Genomic DNA, 22,188 nt, shown 5'->3' with positions numbered 1-22,188 from the left:
ATTTAGAACTAAATAATCCAGAATGTATAGATGCTAAACTAATAGCCTCTGTGGGTAAAGCTGGGGTCTTCCCCATATGGTATTCCCACTGTCAGTCCCCCAAGAGATCTGAACTAGAAATGTAGAGAATCTGAGGGCTGGGACTTTCACTGAGGGCTGGGACTTTCAATGGAGAGAAGAAAAACTTTTTTCTCTGTGGGCCTCTTGGGAGTATTTAAACACTCCCACTAAGCTAGAAAGCGAGAAATCTCTTTAGCTGCCCTAAGACAGAGCTGATCCTAGAGACTCTGTCCTGCATATAAGTTATTCGGTGTAGTCATTCCCAACAGCACCCCTGCCCACCATGTTTAGTGAAGTTTTGTGGGAACTTGCATCTTGGTCTCTACTGTATGTGGAATTAAGAGAGCAACTGGTTTATGCTTTGGATTGAGTAGCTAAGAATACAAAAGAGGACCCCTGCACTCCCAACATCAGGTCAGAGAGATGGTAAAACATCTTTGTGCATCAACCTCACAAGGGTCATTGACAACAGAGGCGGCACGTGGTGGCTTTGCAGAAAGCCCAAATGGAAGAACACAGAAGACCTCCATCCCTCACGTTCTTAAGGCAGAGCCCTTGGGAATGAAGGAAAAGTTAGTGGAGCATTTGCAAGAGGGGCCAATTTCTGGTAGTCAAGCTAGTCTGTGAGACTGCAGCTCACATCATTTGGGTATTTAAAGAAAATAAGATAACATTTTATAGACATTGGTTGTTGAGGCTGAGGCACTTTGGTTTTGCTACGAGACAAGATCACTCTCCCCTTTTCAATAACACAATGTCTTTTCATTAGAAGCCTGAAATAGCAGGGTTTTTCTCTGCTCTTCCATTCCTTTGAAAGCCTACTCATAATTAGCTTCCCACAACTCCTCCTAGGTTTCTTCCACCATTACTCATCATCTTGGTCTATTCGTGCTATGGATTATGATTCTCAACCCCCAATGGTTTCACCAAGTTTAGTACCATTTTGTTATTTTAAGTTCATCTTGCTAATTTAGGGGGAACATGCATACTTCTTCCTTATTACTATTTTCAATGCTTCCAAGTTAGTCCGATTGTTCACAGAGGTTCTCAACCTGAGATCTGTGGCTGTGAAGGATTATGAATAAAATCCAAGCTATCCATGAGTTTGGACAGGAAAAAATTTCACATCTTTATTTTTATTAACTGCTAATGGAAACTGAACATTTTCTTTTCTTCTATTATTAACATAAGCAACAAATCACTATGAAATAAATGGAACATAGTATCTAGTTTTATTTTGAACTTGTCTTTAGTCTGTTCCTTTTTATTCTAGACAAATAGCCAAACTATGGCCTTTGAAGTTAGATTTGATCTAGCTAAAAGTAAGCTGGAGTAGGAGATGAGGCCCTGGGTGTACCAGATAGGAAAAAATGTGTGCGACAGAAAGACAGGAGAGAATGCAATGTGAAACTCTGTATTAGGGGTGATATTTAAAATACGCAGCAATAGGCATGATAAAACACAGATCAATCAGAACAGATGTCACTGAAGAAAGGTCCTGGAGGACCCTGACTAAGGTTCAGGTATTAAGTCTTTAGTAACTGGATTGTGAGGCATTCTAGAGGGTCCTAGAGAGGAAACGCTAACAGTGGTGAGAAGTAGGCACCTGGAGGTTTCTGAGCTGTGGCGTTTATCGATCAATAATGGATCTTTGGGGCATTTTAATGTCCACTGACTATTGGTCCTTACAAAATATAGAAGCCACTGCTGTTTTTGTGTGGCCCGGGCATTGACTCTGAAGGCACTGCCCAAGAGTTGTTTGAAGGTGTTGACAGCCACAGTTACAATATTGGAATAAGCGTGGAGGATCATCAAAATAATGATTTTGAAGAGTGTTGCTTATCTGAACATTCAGGTTCTCTAAACTCATTAAGAACAGGCACTATGCCTTTTTCACTTTTTATCCCTAGCACCTAACACAATGTTTGGTATATAGTAGTTACTTAATAAATATTTGTTGAATGAATGGCATGTTTGTTAAAGAAAAATAATTTCTAAGTAAAATCCCATATTTATAGCTTTTAAAAATTATTTTTATTTTTTAGAACCATAAACTCTCTTCATTTTATTGGAGATAATTCTAAAAATCTTTTTGAAGAGAGAAATCCACCAATATTTATTTCTGACTCAAAATCCTTTGGATAGCTGCCCACTTCTCTCTGTGAAGTAGTCTTCCTCAAGATTCTTTTAATTATTACATGACTTAAAAAGCCACCGGTAGATGTGAATCTGTCTTTAGCTCCTTGAAGTTCTTGTTATTTCTAGACAGAAAGAATCTTCCTTTTAGCAGATAGGACTTGAGGCTTTTTGGAGGCTAGGGCTGCTATACTGTGGTTGCTGGCCAATATTTATCAGGCCATGGGTGTCGAGTGCTGTGCATTTAATACATTATTTACTTGCTCTAATAATCCTTTTTACAGTTGAGAAAACGGCATCCCAGAGGAGCTAATTAACTTCTCCACATTTACACAGCTACTAAGTGGTGATGATACTCTTTGAATCTGGGCAACTTGATTCCAGAGCTGAGCACCCTTTACCAACACAGTATACTAAGGAGCAGAAGCTTGTTTTTCTTAAGTCAATCAACAGGGTAGAAAATGAAGGATTTCCTGTACCTAAAAAGTACCTTAGGCCTCCTATTACACTGACTTTCAGAAGCTAGGTTTCAGAAGGGAGACTTTGTTGTACATTCATCTTGCAAGTGTTCACTGAATGCATATGATGTTCAGGCACCATTCTAGGTTCTGGGACAGCAGATAAGAGACCTACAATTTATTTCTGATTGGTAAACGTAGCATCTATAAATTTACTCAAGTCTTCTGGGGCTCCTTTTACTTCAAATAGGAATAAACTGAATCACTGTCTTCAGTTTGAGTTCTGGGTCCTAAGAAATCATCATCCTTGATGAATTGCAAAATAAACATAGCTCTACAGAGATGGAAATCTACTGCTTTTTTCTTTCTCAATTCCCCTAGGGTAGAATTTGGTCTCCTTTGACATCCTGTCCTTTTAAGGAGAGCAATAGAGGGAATCGGAGGGAGAGGTAATGAGTGAAGCATATAGACTATTTGGAACACAAGTATCATATAAACATTCATTAACATGGGCAGCATTTTTCTATTACTGCAGGATTGCCCTGTATAATGCTGGTATTCAGAACCAGGGCCCCAAAGGCTAATTATTTCATATATGAACTATATTTTAGGAGGTGTTTCAAGTCATACAGTGGCCTTATGTATTATCATAATTAGAACCAATAGAAACATTAACTGAACTTTGTACCTTGAATGATTAAATTGTACTTTAAATGGAGGTTAATAAGTAATGAAAGAAAAGGCTACCAAAGAACTAAACCTAGAATAATAAACTGTACTAAATGCTCCAAGCAAACTGAGAGATTTTAACAAAAAAACACCTTTTCACCATAAATTATCTACTATGTGCTGAAAGGTGGTCTGCTATAAGTGAAGTCAGTGACCCCACCCCACTCCTGCCCCAATAAGATTTCAAGGTAAAAAAAAAAGGATTTCTAACAACCACAAAATAATGAGCTCTTTCCATTCCGCACTACAACCCCAATTCCCAATACTAAAGGCGTCCTAATGTTCGCAATTATTTTTTAATGTTTTATTTTATAATGCATGGTCTTAAATCTCTTTTTTAAAACTATATATATAGCAAACAAACAAACAAACAATACATAGATAAATCAATAATTGGAAGGTTCTACTTTTTCACCTAAAGAGTTGACCCTTGTGAAACTACAACTTCCTTTGGGAGAAATCATGTTTTAAACTGTATTTAGTCATTTTCGCTTTAGTGTAAATAAATATTTGAGGCTTTCTTAAGAATAGATTTTGCTAGAAGATAAAAAGTCAGATTTCTCACCCTTTTCTGAGAGGCAAATGTGCCAGAACTCCCTTATTCTGATTTTGGCCCAAGAACAGGACTGTTTTAACTTTAAAACAGAATACCAAAATCTTTCTCTCTCAAAAGTAAAATGTTGAGGTATATTTATCTCTCATATTGTGAAAGAAAAAATCATATTTAAATCTTAAATATAAAAGGAACTTCTTTTTCACACTCCTTTCTTATACTCGAAGGCAAATTATCGAGTTAACCATCCTGTAGTCACATAACCCATAGAAATGAAATATTAAAGAGTTTTTGTTGAAAGGATTACGGAAAACCAGTCCCTTCATTTCATGGAGTATTTCCGATATTTCTGGTTCTTCATACTTTTTTCTCTTCTTTAAGTCAAATCATCAGATAAATAATATATGATGCTCAAACTTTGCAATTTCGGGCTCAGAAATGATACGGAGGATGCAAAATGGACATTACAGCACACAACTCTTCTTTGTGGAAACTATGGCGTAATAGCCTAAAAATAGCTTCAAGTCATAAAATTCAGTGCACTGACCCCCTGGAGAGAACTGTGTCCACAGATCCCGGAACGATGTCTGTTCTCCAACACCCTCACTCCACGTCTGAGCCCTTTCACTCCATGTGGTTTTTCCCTCAGGGATCATTATTGGGTTTCATAATGATTAGTTTGTGTATGAAAAAGGAAAGTTCAAGACTATAATTTCCTACATACTTAAAAAAAACACATAAAGGAAATTCAGTAGCGAGACAAGTAATCTCCTGGAGCCTGCTGTGACCAAGAGTATACCTGTGAAAAGGACAAGCTGATAAATGAATGTCTCAGCACATAAGGGGACAAACCACAAAGAGGAAAGCTTTGTGTCCTTCTAGCTTAGGGAGCTCTGCTCTTCTGGTCTTCCCTTCAGACACAAGGAGAGCAACCACAGAGAAGCAGATAGCAGCGGTTAAACCAAATGAGTTTGGGACCACCCAAGTCAGAAATTCAGTGACAAGAAGAGGGGAAATACTTCTTTTAATTTTGGGAAACACATACTTAAAGAGATACTTTTCAGTAAAGGCCTAAGTGAAAGGTAAGCCTAGAGTTAAAAAGTAGATTGAGCATAGAGAGCCTAGAAGGGGAGTTTAGACCACAGTCAAGAGGCAGGAAGGTGGAGCACATATATGTTGAATGGTTCTTCAGCTTCAAATCTGCAAGACCTTTTCTCTACAGATTCCCAAATCATCTCACTGCGAAAACAGCAGAGCCTAGAAAAGAGAAAAACTTGGCCTTAAATCCTAGGTTGGCACCTCACTTTCTATGGGACCTTGAGCCACTTACTTAAGAGCTCTGTGCCTTAGTTTCCTCATCTGTGAAGAGGGATAACAACAGGAGAATCAGTCTAAGAAAAATCTGCAACAGAGCTCGGCACATAGCAATGGATCAATAAATGTTAGATTTTATATTTTTTTCAATAGCGATGTCAATATATTACTTCTCTTTAAAAAAAGTGTTGAAAATATGTTCTACCCCCTCCAGCTCTACTTAAAATTTAATGAAAAGGAAAGGTAACTTCTTCACTTACTCTTTCCTTTGGTGGAAGAAATTGAGTTTTCTATATTTTTTATGTGTATTCATCTCTGTATTCCTCTGCAAACAAAAAGTAAATCCCTCAAAACAGCAGCAAATTATAACAATATCTGTATGTCTTTTAGAAGACAGATGAGTAGGGGAAAATTAAGGAGCCTGTGTTCCTATGAGGACAGAAAATTAAGTGATAGAAACTGGAAAAGAGAAGTCTGTGGGAAGAAAAAGGGAATGGCAGACACAACTGAAGGTTGGTCTCTGAATTTTAACTGGGATGGATGCCACTTTGCCTGATAAACACCAAGTTGTCTTGCCCAATCATCTAACTTAGTGATTATCAACTGAAGGAGGTAGTAAGCTAAGGACAAGAAACAATGCAACTGATAGTGTCGGACATGTGAACATTAAGGCCGAAAAATACAAGTTCAAGAATCATGTTATAAGAGTCATATATGTGAGCTTCTTGATTGAGAATATCTGTTGAATGAGGCATACATATGATTTTCACATACATTCCCTCAGTCAAAAGCTAAAGCAAAAGCAGCCTTCTATCTGGTCTTCCTCTTGCCACTCTGACCTGACTGTGGTCCACTCTCTATATAGACTCTGAGTTATCTTTGTAAAATACAGAGGTATATCACTCCCTGGTTAGAACCTATTATACTTAGAACAAATTCAGATTCCTACCATAACCTGTAAAATGCTGCATTCTCTGGTCCTTGACTTCCTTCTGACCCCCTCCGCACCCTCAAGTTTTTGTTACACTGTTAACGGTAATTGTAACCGGCCTCTCAACTCCCCAGCTTATTCCTGCTTCAGGGCCTTTGCACTGGCTGTTCCCTCCTCCTGGAGCTCTCTTCTCACAGATGCTCACAGTGGTCGAGTCTTCCCCTAATATCACCTCCTCTTCCAAAATACCCTATCTTTAAAAAAGGCCCCTCAACAATTCTCTGTTCCATTTAATTTTCTTTACAGCACTTGCCCACTAGCTGAAAGTCTTATGTATTTTCTAAAAGTTTATTATCTCTCTCTCCTTATTAGAACATAGCCTCATGAGAGCAGGGATCTTGTTTACCCAATACCTAGAATTGTGCCTGGCATAAAGTTGGTTTTTGCCAAATATGTAAATGAATAATATGCAACCAGAGCTTAGATACTAAAATAAGCAAAGGAAAATGTGTTCTTGATAATATGTTTCTAAGAGGTTGAATGGCTCAAAAGATATTAGGAAAATTTTTCTCAGTGGTTAGATCTTCAAGAAACTACAAGCAATGATTTATATATTCAATCGATTAATGGTTTATATCTAGTTTCTTTTGCCTGTAATTCAGAGTCTAGCCTCCTATCAACAGTTGAAAGCCTTTTAGATAATCTATACAAAAGAGCTTCAGATAGAAACTCAAGAGAGAGAAGTCAAGATCAGAACTGCAGACTCTAAAAACGAATAAGGACCTTTGAGCCACTCTGCTATTCTGCCCTGATAATTCTATCAATGGGAGAGTCACTCAAACTATAACAGAATGAACTATTTATATGAAAATAAATTATTTCAAAATAACAAAGACCCAACAAAACTTCTCTTTCATAGGAGTAAACATATTAAACTAATACGCTCTTTGAGATTGGACAGAATGCGTCACCGATCTTGTAAATAAAAGATTTTGGCACAAACATGTAATCTGTTTGGCAATTTCACATATTCATATTTCATAATTAGGTCCATGACTCCTTTTCCTCATGTGAATCTAATTCCTCTTTCAGACTCAAAGCAAAAGTAAACCATGTTTTAAAAACAGGTCAATGTTTTCAGTTCGTGTTGATGATCAGATAACTGGTTGTTTCAGAAATAACTTTCAAGTAACCAATAGTAAAATGTGATAGTAAGTAGATACTCAAATATTGATGCTATAACAAAATGTTATCTCTTTACTAATTTTATAGAATCTTTCATTACAGACACTTCAAGACACTGGAGTTCACTTGTCTAATTGTTTTCCAAGGTTGCAAGCAACTTAATTTAGAATCCCCTGGGGGATTTATTAAACATGCAGATTTCCAAGCCCCATTCATAGAGATTTTGTTTCTGTAGATCTAAGCCTAGGTCCAGGAGTCTGTATTTCCTTAAAAGGCTTCCGAGGTGCTACCGAGGCCTGCCAGGCTTAGAAAATAGTGACTTTAGTCCAATCTCCAGCTCAGTCTGAAACTCTATCCACTTTCCCAACAAATTGTTACTCAGATGTGTTTTGAGCTCTTCTAGAGGAGGCAATCTCCATGTAGTTTCTTAACCTTTATTGGAAACGTCTGATTGTCAGAAAGCTTTTGTTTACATTGAACTGAAATGAGTCTGCCAGGGACTTCTTGTATAACAAGAACTATTATACGTGAAAGCCCTTCGTAAATTTTAATACAGCTTTCAGGTTCCCACAAGTTTTCTTCTACAGCTAAACAGCCAGTTTCAACAATTATTCACACATCCTTTATCATCAAAGTTATCCCTGAACCCTATCACATCATCCATATTTCTTTTCAGAGCCTTCCCCTCCACCGCTGTCAGAACTAGGGTCTTTAAACCAGCTTATGAGCCACTTGGCCCTGCATAATATGAAGTGGCACATTGCTAGAGGCCATATGGAACTGTACATATCCTATACTGTTGGTTCTCAAATGCTGACATGTTAAATGATGACGTTGTCACTAGTCCATGGAGAAATGAGAAAAATGGCTAAGTTCATTCAATCTAAAAGATTGTACTTTCTTCCTATATTATATCCTGCCCAGGACCTATTTAAATTTAATTTCTTTTTTTGTTTGTTTGTTTTGTTTTAATAAAACTAAAAGGAACATAGTTTGGTTGGCTTGTTTGTTATACTAGCAAGTCAGCTATCATATGTTGATGAGGCCTGTTTCTTTAAGAGTTGTATTGGTCCATGAAGACCAAAATCTGGGAACCACTGCCTTAGCCTTGCCTCCCTTGTTGATATATAAATGTTCTCTAATCTAATTCTTGACTCTCGCATACCTACCACATCACAAGATACAGTGGCTCACAAATAATTAGAATCATTAGGTCATTAGAATCAACTGAGTTTTATGAAAAAACAAATTCTCAGGTCCCACCATCAGAAATTATGATTCAGTAGGTCTGAAGTGAGGTTCAGTATCTGCATTTTTTTTTAAGTTCTCCAGATGATCCTGATAATCATCCAGGATTAGAAAGGACTTTCACAATGTGCATTTATTTAGTGTGTCTCTTCTACGTATCTATAACTTAATATCACCATTGAACAAGGCTGATTAGGAGAGCAGCCGTCTGGTAAAGTGTCTTAGAGCATCCAGGCAGATCATCATATATAAACATTATCCTGCTCCCTCCCTGTGTATGAACACAAATGCAATCACTACCCTTTCATCTTCTTCTAGCTTTTCTCTTATTAGGCCAGGTGTCCTTTGCTTTACATTTAGATACATTTTCTCTACTCGCCCAACTCCACCTTGGGTTTTATCAATATTCCTTTTAAAGCATAGTGCCAAAATTGGACATAATAATAGTAATGCATAATAATCCCCCTATTAATATGGATGCCAAACCTCTATTGATATGCCTTCGGATCACCTTCGCTTTTATAAAGGCGCCGGCACACAGATTTTTATTTGAGGCTTAGACCAATCCATATTATCTGGTTTCACCTAAATTCCAACAAGGAGTTCTCCATCCAGTACAACCGATGTTTAAAAATACAACTTCAGGTTACCATTTATTCAAAATTACAAAACTTAAAGTTATAAATTTTATCACATTTGTTACATCATCTTTTCAACAAACTATATAATTTTCAATTCTAACATATTAAATCTCTTTTCTAGAGAGTATCTTATATAATGGGTCCTATGTCATATTAACTTGAGAAATATAATATCTATATTTATATGTCATTCAAGTAATTGGTAATATATTCTTTCACAGTGATGGCAGAAAACACATTATTTCTTAGAGGTTCTACTTAGAAGTGACTAATGTCACTCCTCACATTCCACTGGCCACAGCAAGACATATGGCCAAGCCTGATAGTAATGGAGTGGGAAATACAATCTTCCTGTACAAAAGGCCCCATTGAAAGGTGCCTGAAGAAAAAGGTAGCAAATATTTTAAACACATACTATAATCTATCACATCCCTCATTTTGAAAACTGAGGTCATGGGTATCTTTCTCTATTCTTTTGAATTATTTTCCTTGTTCTCCAAAATATCTCAAATATGTACTATAGTCAAATCAATGAGATTGTTTATTGCCTAAAATGTGTTTTATCTGGGTCTGGGGATTTGAATTCATCTAAAATATTTAAGTTGTTGTTAAATTTCTCTTATTGTGGACGTCAATGACCTCTTAATGCAATGATCTTTCAATGTTACCAGTTTAAAGATCATTCTTCTCGGTATAGACAGAAGAAAAGCCGAAGTGCAGTGTTTTCTTTTAACATGATACTATCATTCTCAAGCAATGGACCTATAATTTTCATCTATCTATTTTTCTGAAAATAGCTCTAAAAATTGCTGCTGCTGTCTCTAGTGGTTTTTGCGAGCCTCAGCTAATCCTTGGCTTTAGCTCTCTTGAAATTCTTGTCCCATTTCTTTGTATTCTCCTTAGTTATATGGGCTCCCACCCACAATTTATACAGCTATCTTTCAGCCTTATCAGTTTATATTGCAAATATGCCAAGTTCTCTACCTGCCTCTCATTTTCTTCCCACTGAGAGCATTTTCGTATAGTCAGAATTTCATAATTCAGCCCTCCTAATCACCATGAAATTATATTCATTTTTTAAAATCTCTTCTTGAAAAAGTATTCATTTTTTTAAAGAAAATATTTCATTGGCTATTATTTGATACTCCACTTTTATTATATGATTTATTTTTTTAATGGCATAATTACGAGAGGCAATATAGCATAAAGGTTGTGTTCAGTCTCTGAAGATAAACTTGAATCTTGGCTTTTCACTCATGAGTTATGTGACCTTGGGCAAGTTACTTAACCTTTCTGTGTCTCAGTTTCCTCATCTGTAAAATAGAAACAATTATAGTACTTTCCTCATATAGTTATTATAAGGACTGAATGAGTTAATATATATAAAATACTTGGAACAGTGCCTATGCAACCCTATATGCCTGTTATTATTGGGTCATCTAGTACATATGCAACCCTATGTGCCTGTTATTATTGGGTCATCTAGTTGAAGTGCCTCAGGCATGGTTTCTGCTTCTACTGAGACACAGAAGTTACAATTTTTTACAATCTTATATATGGTATTATTCTCTAGAATAATTCCCTTCAGACCTTACTAAAAGACTCGTCAAACTGGGAACTAGCACCCACAGCAAGAATATGGGAAAAGAGTTCCAGGTCAGAATGATGTGCTCACAGCTCAGGTTGTCCCACTTTCTTCCTGAGACCATGAAAAAGACAATAAAGAAATTCCAAAGGGAATGAAGCTTTAACAGAAAAGAGAACAAGAGAGATAAATCAACAAATTCCTAGGAACAGAAAGCAGACAGAATCCTTTGGATAAGTAAAATGGAGAACAGGAGGCAGCGGGACAGAATGGCAGAAAGGGGCCTCAATAAAGGGCAGAGCCTAATTTCCAATGGGACTTTGGAGATGCTCACAGTTCAGAGTGCGCAAGTATAGTGGGGACAGTAGAAATCGTTGAAAGTCCTTCAACAAAATAGCTGCACTAAGTTGCCCTACATACACACACGTGTAACACACCCCAGGATCTCCATATGCAGAATAAAACGCAACCTAGTGTTCGCTGCTACTAGATAAAAACAGCACAGGTATCTAAAGGAGTTGAGCAAGCTGCCTGAAGTCCAGGCTGCTAGTGTGAGCTCTGTTTTCTCAGTCCCTCACTCATTCACCCTTGTGCAAATTATGCAGATAATAAGCCCTGCCTACATGCAAAAAGCCTTCAATTCAGAGACAAGGCATCCTGGGAAAAGCAACTGACCAATACAGCAGCCAAGGAAACCTGGAATAATTGACCTAAACATTTAGCCTAAAATAGGAACTGATAAGCAAGGACTACTAGACAAATGAGGAAGACTAACAACATTAAAGTAAAAGATCAAGATAAAGTCAAAGCCATACACTCAGGAGATATAAATGGAAATGAAAGAAACAGAAGAAATCTTTTTTTTTTTAAATTCTAATTAGAGTCCTTATGCATTTTTAAATGATATTGTAACAAAAACAAGAATAAGAATCTATAAAAATGGGATAGGTCACATTAATCAGCTCTTAAAATTTTTTTAAATGCAAAACTCAAAGATTCATAAAAGAGCAGTAAAAAGTTTTAAAATGTATCAGAACATAGAATAGGAAATAAAAAGATGAAACAGATGAGAGAAGATACAGTCACAAAGCATCAATCCACAAAGTTCAACCAACTGGGATTCCAGAAAGAGAACAAAGAGAACAGAAGAACATAATTTAAAAAGAAATTATTTAAAATAAAAGAAGAAAATGTAGAAAGACACAAGCCATCACATTGAAAAGCCATTGAATATTATCGCCATATTACATAATATAATGTAATTTACTATTAATTAGTAATAAAACATACTATTATTACAGATATGGAAAAAGTTACAACAGAAAACCTAAAATTAATAATATAATACCAAACATTGGGAGAAAGAATGGAAGAAAAGTTGAATAGTGCTTCAATAAGTCAGATCTACAACATTCAGAGCAGAAAATCACCAATAATAAAGTCGATTAATTGAGAAATAGCAGTATAAACATATTACTCTATTTATACAAGAAACCATTTAAAAAGTTAAAAGTAATTTTAACTGAGAAGAATGAGATTCACAGAAAGGTCCGAGAGCAGTATATTTTCCTACTAACTCTTTCTATACTAGATGGTTTTTTAAATTTAGTGTCTCATTCTCTATTCTGGCTAGCACTTTTTTGTACAACATAAAAGGTTAGGCCTATAAAGACGTAAGTAATGAATCAAGAAATGAGTCATGTGATGAAATGGTATGACCCATGGCCATGCTCTATGAAAGAATGTAGACAGTGCAGGTGGGAGAGTGGATCACTGACTGGGCTAACCAAAGCTGACTATTATCCCTTGGGTAACAACAAAGGCATTTGGAGTTTCTTCCCAGAACACCAGGTAAGAATCTGTTTTCAGCTTTACTAAGCTGTCAACATTCCCAAACCTTAGCAGAGATGAGACTCTTCATTGGATGCCATTCTGCCACTATCAAGAGTACTTTTTAGTACTTCTATTGAGCTCTAACCTTGTGGTGGAATTAAAAATATAAAACACAAAGCTTTTGTGGTTGTTCTTAAAATCAATGTCAGCTACTGAGTTGAATTTCATATTTATTTCAACAAAAATGACAAGTGACTACTTTGTGCAAGGCACCATGGAAAATACACAGATAAACAAGAAAGGTTCATTTTGCTTATCTCAGGGAGCTTAGGAATCACTGAGCAAGAGAGAGTTATACACAGCTAATTTTAATACAAGACTGAATGTAAGTGAATTGGAGCATAAAGAAGGAAGAGAGTGCTTCCAGCTTAGAAAGGGATCAGGAGAGACTAAGTGAGGCGATGTCAGGAGTGAGCTGGGACACTAGGCTTTGAGTCAACAGGATGCCTGCAGGCGAGTGCTGTGATGCAACTGTGATTTGGGATGTAATCTGAGAGTGATATTATCTGAGCTATACCTGCCCTGGCAAAGGACAATGTAGGTATCTCTAGTCTGGGATGGCTCTGAATTTTTGTAATAAATTCTACATTCATTCCAAATGCCTTGGAAAATATGAATCGGTAAAGTATAAATCTAACAGATTACAGAAGTCTATGTTGTGATATAAGCAAATCAGAACTCATAACTCGACCTAAATCCAAAATTCTGGGTTTATATTTTTAGTAGCATATCTCAACATATGTTCACATCCACTTGTCTACATTTTACCCTCAAATCCAGAATAGTAAAGAAACAGATGATGTTAAAATTGGAAAGGACCTTGACTATTATTCAATATAATCTTATTTTACAGATGAAGAAACTAGGCCAAGACAGGTTAACTATGACTTACCAAGGTTGCACAATCACAAGGAGCAAAGCGTGGACTTGAATCAAGTTTTCAAATGCAGATCCAGAAGCTCTTTCTTCTGAATATTATGCTGAAAGGAAAATGAGAGGAGAGAAAAAAATCAAAGATAATAAAGAAATAAAAAGTAATGCTTAACCAAGTTATTGGAAATAGATCTAGAATTACCAGTGTTTCTGATATAAATTCTAAATAGTTTTTGAAATCTATTTTTCTTGAGAATTTTTCTACTTGGAGAAAATGTATACATATTAGTTACCGAAATACAAAATATTCTTTTCAAAGTATTTTAATTAATTTTGAAATTATGTAAATTAATAATTACCAGAAATAAATCATTTTGTTCTGTTAAAGTAGTCAGGGAAATGGCAACTAGCGAATCATCTGCTTATACATAATTTTTGTTTCATCAAAGCAAAAATAGAAAAATTTAAAAATAGTAGCTTGCTTTTACTTATATATCTAGAGACATCATACTTTTTAAATAGATCGTATTAGTGCAGAGACTGTGCTGCTTATGACTATCAGCATCTATCATTAACACTTGGCTTATAGAATATATTCAATAAATGTTAGTCGAATAAATAAATGAATTAATACTATATTATACTGAAGTTTTCTATCAGTCACTGAGGAAGTTAGAGATGGATACTAAATATAATGGGCATTTTTTTTTTAGATCATGAGGACTATTAAATGTTATGCATATAAATAAGAAGTTAACGCAGCTTATCTTCCTCATCCGTTTTACAGAAATGAGAAAAATGTTGTGTTTCAAAAATTGGTGTTACTGAGGTCCTCCAGTTGTTTAAAAAACAGCAAATGAAATGGCCTCTCCTAATCTTCCTTGGTATGTTTACACAACAAAAAAAACAACATTATAATAACCTCTAACTTGTCTATTTTAACATCTGCTTATTTATACAACTAACTAAATGCAATACTACAAATTTGACCACTTTTTTCTATTATTTGTATATAAAGTCACTTAAAGTATTAAATTATATTTTCCTTTATTCCCTTAATGAAGAAATAACCAAACCCCAAATATTGGGAAAAATAAAATAAAATATCAAAAATATTAAATCAATAAAATCAAATATTGAGGAAAAAAATAAAATCACAGGAGCAATAAGTTACGTTCTTCCTAAATTGGTTTCTACCACTGAGTTACTTGTGCTGCTCCATCCGTCTGCACCACACTTTTTTCTTTCTGAGAAACAAAGACCTGAGTCAGTGATGTGATAGAGGAAAAAAATGGGGAAAAAATGGTAAACAGTGGTTTGCAAGTCTTGCTATCTTCCTTGGGAGCTTAACTGTGGCTCTTCCAGACCATTTGATGCCCTGTGTCCCAAGTCCACTACAGAAGGTGACAAGAACCCCAAAAAGAAGGCAAAGGACAAAGGTAGGCCTTGATGTACAAAATCTAGAAACTCACCAGAATTTTCCAGGAAGGAAAATTTTTGCACTGACTCCAGAGGGAGAAAAATTCTGATATATAAATTTTGTCTTTTTCTAACAAAATTCAATCAGAGACTAAAAGTAATCTGGAAATTTGGGGCCCAAGTGAAAATTTTAAGAGATTCTATCAGAGAATGAATAAAATAACAGCTTGGTCACTTTGCAAATGTAAGCATGTTTTCTGTTGTGAATATTCTCAAAGACACCCATGCATTCTTATCTGATGGCAAGAAGAGAAAACAGTTACAACAAGGGTGTAAAAAAAAAGAAAAGAAAAGCAGAGAGTTCAGTAATAACTTTGGATATAGACATACATTAGCATATAAAACAATTAAATAAATGAATCATTTTATTTGGCACCTTGGTTCTAGAAGCAGTTTGGACTTTTCCAGAACACTGGAGGATGGACAGCTGAATCTTCCAGCAAGGTCAGGGAGTTCTGTTTGCTTACTAGGTTGATCCAAGCTGAATTTACTTGTTCCTGCATCCACTGTTTGCATAAAGAAATTACACTTTGAAAATTTTCCTCAACTACAGTAATGAAATATTTCCATTGAGCTAGTGACCTATTTTATCTGAAATTGTAAATATATTTTATTTAATTTTTCTAAAACATTCTTTACCTCAGGAATTTAAAACAATTTTTCTAAACATTTTCTTTAATGACTCTTTTTCTATTCTCATTTTTCAATTTTCTCTTTTCTCATTTTAACTTTTTTTCTTTTGCCATTTCCTAAGCAGTTAAAAGGGGCAAAAAAAAAAAAAAAACGGGAAATAAGCAGAGAAAGCTCACCAGAGTAAATACCTACTGCATAACTCCTACCAAAATATTTCACAGGAAGGGCAGATAAGGAGATAAGAGTCGAGTTGTGAAGGGCCGGCCAGCTTATATTTTTAAAGACAGACTTTTGATATTACCTTCCAAGGATGCTCTGCATACTCCTATAGATATACAATAGTCACAAAAGACATTTATCTCCTAACTTTAAACTTATAGTCTACTTTGAATATTCATTCATACACACACTTACACATATATGTAGTACATATAATACCTTGAAAATAACAAAATTAAATTGCATTGTAATTTTTTGTTTCAAAGAAGCTAATTTGTTTAATGTAAGTGTATAGGACTTTTACTTTGTATAATCCTGTTTGGACACTTCATTTTAACTATACCTAGAGCCTCAAGAAAAGCAGCAGGAAGCCTTTCCAAACCTGGAGAGAAGCTGGTCACAGATCATAACAAATGTGTTATAATTTTGAACATGGCTCACGACACAGAACTCTGTATCTCAACCTTTTATTCTCTAGCTGCTCTAAACCACTTGTAGTTCTCTAAACACAGCAAGCTCTCTCGTGCTCCTGCACGTTATTCTTTCTCCTTCAAATACCCTTCTCTCCTTTGCCTTACTTCTCCCTCAAGAGTTAGTCAGTTCAACTCCACCTTCTCTGTGTGACTTCTCCGATTACTCCCTGCATTCATTTACCTGCAACTTTGCCAGGCAATATGCTAGATGCTGAGTTAGCAAAATGAAAATGTTGCACCAAAGTGAAAGAGGTACCTGGGAGGCATTTTGTGATGAGGGCCAGGAAGAGGGTCAGGGGAAGGTTTCCTGGAAGAGGTAATACCTGAATCAAAATTTGAAAGACAAGTAGGAATAGCCAAGAGAAGAAAGAAGAAGGGACAGCATTCAAGATAGAAACTATGATGAAGCAAGGGTGGGAAGAAATGCTGACTGAGAGATAAATATACCATTGAAAGGATTTTAGATTTTATTTTTTTCTTGAAGGCAATGGGGATCCTTTTAAGCAGAAGAATGAAATGATAAATGTATCTTTTAGAACGTATAGAGATCAGATTGGAGTGAACGAGATTGGGGCAGTTAGACTTGTTTGTAAAGATGACATGGATACTTAGTATGGAAATGAAAAATATGGAAGAGAATTTGAGAGAGATGAATTAGAAGTGAAAAGACTTAGTGATAGATTGGCTGTGGTGCACAAGAGACTGCAAGAAGTCAAGAGTGAACTGCAGGTTTCTCTGTCTTCTTGCTGGATGGACAGTGGGACTCACACTGAGATCAGGAATACAGGAGGAGAAGCAAGAGGTGATTGGCTGCATTTTGAATCTATTGAATAGGAAAGGCCTATGGAACATACATGTTGAAAGGTAAGTGCTCATTCCTCTGTGTGCCCATTACCCAGGTGTGTTACTTCATGTTACCGTGCTGGGATTGTCTGGCTTCCACCTTTGACTTTCCTCAGAGGAGGGACTATCCAATCTAAAAACCTCCCCTTACAGGTACCCTCAACCAGAACCATGCCCATGTCCTGACAGACAAGACCCTCCCATTTTTCCTCTCTCTCATTAGAACAGTGCTAACTCTAAAGAAATATCCTGCAAGGGCTAAAGTCTACCACCTCTTCTAGAGAAAGCAAAAATATGGATCGAAGAAAGAAAGGCTATATTTCCTCCATTTTAATAATTTCCATTTTCAAAGAGACTACTGTTTCAGAAGAAATGAGTACTTTCTAAGATAAAGAGTAAATAACGATCTTGTTTAAGATTCCAATATATTATCAGAAAACATGTAGAATTAAGAATTAAAAATAAATTTGCCTTTAAGATGAGCTGGAAGACTTCTTTCCTGCCAAGAACAAAGTTCAAGAGCTCAGAAGGCCTATGTTTTCCCAGAAATGGTAGATAATAGTGCTAATGATGGGCAAAGGCATTAAATCATAAAGGGTCATCCCCCTACAATTTTGGTACTATTAAGGTGAGTTTAGTAATGGACTGAAATAAGAGAAGAAATATCAAGACCGAGCTTAGGTTTTGGATATTGGATCTATGATTTCATTCTTTGGAAGAATGTTTTCAGTTCCTGCTTCTATTTCCAGGCATGTATACTTGGAGATGAATGCTTCTTATATTTGAATTATATTTTAGTAATCTTGGTTGTATTGGTATACACAAATATAAATGCACTTTTAGAGCATTTTTCATCATATATATTTTAGTTCAAATGAGCATTTCTAATGAAGAATATAGTTCTTCTTTTAATATTTTTAGTTATTCCAAATTAGAGGAGGATTTCTGAAGGTTATTATGAATCAACATGGCAATTACCAGCAGCAGAATGTCTGCAAATGAACCATAGCAAGTGGCAGACCCAGAGGCAGGTCAGCTTGCCAAAGAGAAATTGATGTTGCTCTCTGCATTCATTGACTTGTCTGGTTTTCATATGACAAATAAATGAGTCATTTCTCCTTTTTCTAAGGGACTTTACATGATAAGGACTGGAAATTCCACAAAGAAAAGCCATCCCCAGTTTTATAAGGGTGAGCTGATGAGATGCCACAGTGATTTATTTCAAAGGAGCTGATTATTTTCAAACAACCGCTGAGAGACCTTGCTGTTCCCTGAACTTAGGAGGCTAGTTCTAGTACATGCACAAACTCGGCTTGCCATATGAGCAAAAGTGAGATCATACGGGTTGATGCTGGCAGAGTCTCTGAGAGTGCAGTAATTCATGCTGTCAGTTACTATCAGCAGCAATTTGCTTCTGGATTGGTTCCTGTGAGCACTCATGTGAGCATTCTGCACAAAGGATCAGAGTGCAATATTCTCTTGGATTTCAGGGACTTAGTGCAGTTTCAACATATAATCAAAAGTGCCACGTAGTTCACCACCTCACATTTTGTTTTAAAGAGACAGAGGCTAAAATTGGATTCCTTTCTTCTGTCCAAAAATAAGAAGTTGATGGCAATTTGGAACTTATCTTTAGAGCAATCTGTTGGTGTTTTGGCGAAATCTAACCTATTGGTAAAATGTGGATTTTTAAAAAAAACTAAATATAATTCTACTGTCTCCACATTAATAATAAAGTTCCTTAACCACAAAACTTTACTCCTTAGATCTAATTCACACATGTGACCAACTCTTAATTACCATAGAGCAAATACATTGGGAAATGAAACGTTCTCTTGAATTGCTAAGTATTTTAATAGCACATTCTTCCAAATTTAGTATAACTTCCAAAAAGTTCTATGGCACAGAAGTTTGGATGCTGCAGCTCTAAGCTCAAAATAACATTATTAAAGAATCTCCACAAAACAATATAATTTCACTGAGTTTCAAATAACTTTAAGATATCACTCCTGCTACCAGTCTACCTACCAATCTTTTTAAAAAATAAATTAATTAATACTTACCATTGAGAATCCATGGGATTCAGGGTTATGGGGCAATCCTGATGAGAAGGGGTTCAGGACAAAGGAAAGACAGTCCTTATGTCTGTGAAATAATAGTTTAGCTTCACTCAGAAAAGTGAAAAGTATGTCAAAATTTCAAGTGCCTTTGTCAATAATATATCTATCAGTTCTTTGGTGTTAACCTGTGAGCTCTTGAATGTTGAAAAATTGCTTCCACCATTTGGCCCCTCAGTTATTTTTATGGATGGCAAATAAAAAGACTACATTCTTCATGAAAAAAGAAAGAAAAATTGCTTCCACATTGCCTCAAGCTCAAAAATCCTCAAAACCTTGGCATCTTACTTGTTCAAAATTTTCTTGTGTTTATTATCTACCTTCCCTTGCCTCTAGACTATAGACTGAATGAGGGCAGGGACTTCTCTTTGTTTACTGATGTATTCCCAGTGCCTAGAACAGTACATGGAGCATAAGAGGCACTTAATAAAAATGTGTTGAATGAATAAACGCACATTGTCCATCTCTTCAGCTTAAAGTCCTACCTCTTTAATAAGGCTTAACAATCCCTCTGTAATTGACCCCTGCTCATTCTGCTACCTAGCATCTTATCTCTCAGCACTTTACCTCTTGTACTATCTACTTCAGCCAAATTCAGATTATTTGTGGTTCCCTAAATGTACCATATCCTCACCCTAGAAGCCTTATCACATGTTCCTCTGTGTAAAGGACACCTTTTATAGCAGTTGACACTTTCCACTTTATATTATATTTATATGTGACTATGTCTCATCTCCCACACATTTCTGTAAGCAAAAGACTGATATTTTTCTATCTTCTATCTTCTACACACCTTGTACATAAATGTAGTAAATACATTTTACCAATTGAGTAAATTATGCACCCACACACATATCTATCGATTTACTATAAGACCAGAGTGTAATATTCTCTGGGATTTCAGGGACTTAGTGCAGTTTCAACATATAATCAAAAGTGATAGATGATAGATAGATAGATGTCTAATAAGGACAAATCGATAGGGAGAAAGTATCCTTTTAAAGAAAGCCACCTACTGTCCCCATTGGTAAAGCTAGTCCTACCCACACCGGCCCTCCCAGGCATGTAAGGAGGAAGGCACAGAGGAGGGGTGCTGACACAGAGAGTCTCCCAAATACTCACACTGCAAAAACTAAGCATGGTATGCATCCTCTCTGCTTGTTTAGCCATGAATATGCTGTGGGGATTTCACTGGCACAGACACACAAAAAAGAGTATATTCCCCATTGCAGAATTTCATAATTAAATTTTTTCTTTTTAAGACTAAAGGAAAATCTGCATCAGACTTCAGTTGGTTTCTAAAGTTTTGTTTTTTGTTTTTTTTTCCGCCCAGTTTGAGCACACCCGGGGAGCAAAACAGCAGGCTTGAACAACCAAGAATCACAAAATACAAAATTATTAGTGCTACTAAATCAATATAAACATTAATCATATAATTTGGATAATTAACCTAATTTTTAACATAAGAACTGAGGCATAAAATAAAAACAACTGGCATTTATTCTACATTCTTTTTACTAAGGCAACATTATCTACTTACAGTAGTGCCAACAATCATTTTCATGAAATACACATTTATCAATTTTTCATAGGAATTCTCCCCTAGTGTTTAACCTCAGCATCTTCATCTGCTTGCATATTAGATGCCAATGCTTACTACACATTCACATTTTTTCATATGACAAATATAAATCATCTTTTACACAAAATGTCAAATGTGTTGTCACTAATGTTATAACAATAACCCCATGGGAAAGAGGGCCACTGTGGCTGAACTATAATTTATGGTCCTTGCCTGGGACAGAAATGTAAAATTTTGATTTTTTATTTCCTGTATAATTACTGCCCCCCACCCCTTAATCATATTATAATAGCTCCTCAAATATAATATAAATAAAGATCTGTGGTCCTGAAAGTAAATGAAATGATGGTGAGGGTGGCATAGAGATGCAATTATTAAAAACTGGTTAAACAAGGATCTTCCTAGAATTTCAGGATGGCTAAAGAAGTAATCAAAGACTGTTGCTGACAGACACAGATTGTACGCTAAAAAACAATAAAAGGCATTAAAATAAAATTTGCTGTAAATCTTCCCTGGATCGACGTGTGCTTACAAATTAAAAATCCACGACTGACTCTTTTCATGGTCTCTCTTCTCTTCGCTCAGTCATAAGTCTTTCCAGGATACAGACTAGATATGGGTGGCTGCCTAGGTGTGGAAGGATCTTATTTAAGCTCTAGTTTGCATTGTTAAGGCAGTTTTTGTCTTGAGGTTTTGTTTGTTTTTTGTTTGTTTGTTTTGTTTTGTTTTACCGGTACGTATTATATTTCAAGAGCTGTGGTTTGTTTCTTTTGTGCAATTTTTGCCCTGGGAAAACTAACAGAGTAAAGATTATATACAGAACCAATGGAAGACTTCCTTGATCAAAATCTGTTCTTTAGATGAGTGTTTTATTACTGTCATGTCCTAAATCCACCTGCTTGAGTAAAGAAAACATTTTAAATAATCAGCTTATGGTATGTTTACAGAATGTGACATTTTGATTTGTATTTTTATGCATTTATTTCTCTAAACACCATAGCTTTTACATAAAGGCTCAGAAAAATAAAATAAAAAAAATTTAACATAATACAACCAAGAAAAGTGAGAAGGCCAATTGCTGGCATATTGATCTAAAATTTATTGAACTCAGCTCTCAGCTTAAGTTCTCTTTATGCATAATGCTGTTGCTGACAGTCTCATAATTCTCATGTGTAGCCATCCCCCTGCTGCCATGATGCTATGGGTGTAGCATTCCACAATGACATCCCCACCCCC

The sequence above is a fragment of the Pteropus alecto genome, unplaced genomic scaffold (assembly GCF_000325575.1).
Source record: "Pteropus alecto unplaced genomic scaffold, ASM32557v1 scaffold20, whole genome shotgun sequence".
NCBI classification, from domain to species: Eukaryota; Metazoa; Chordata; class Mammalia; order Chiroptera; family Pteropodidae; genus Pteropus; species Pteropus alecto.
This window is presented reverse-complemented; position numbering follows the sequence as displayed.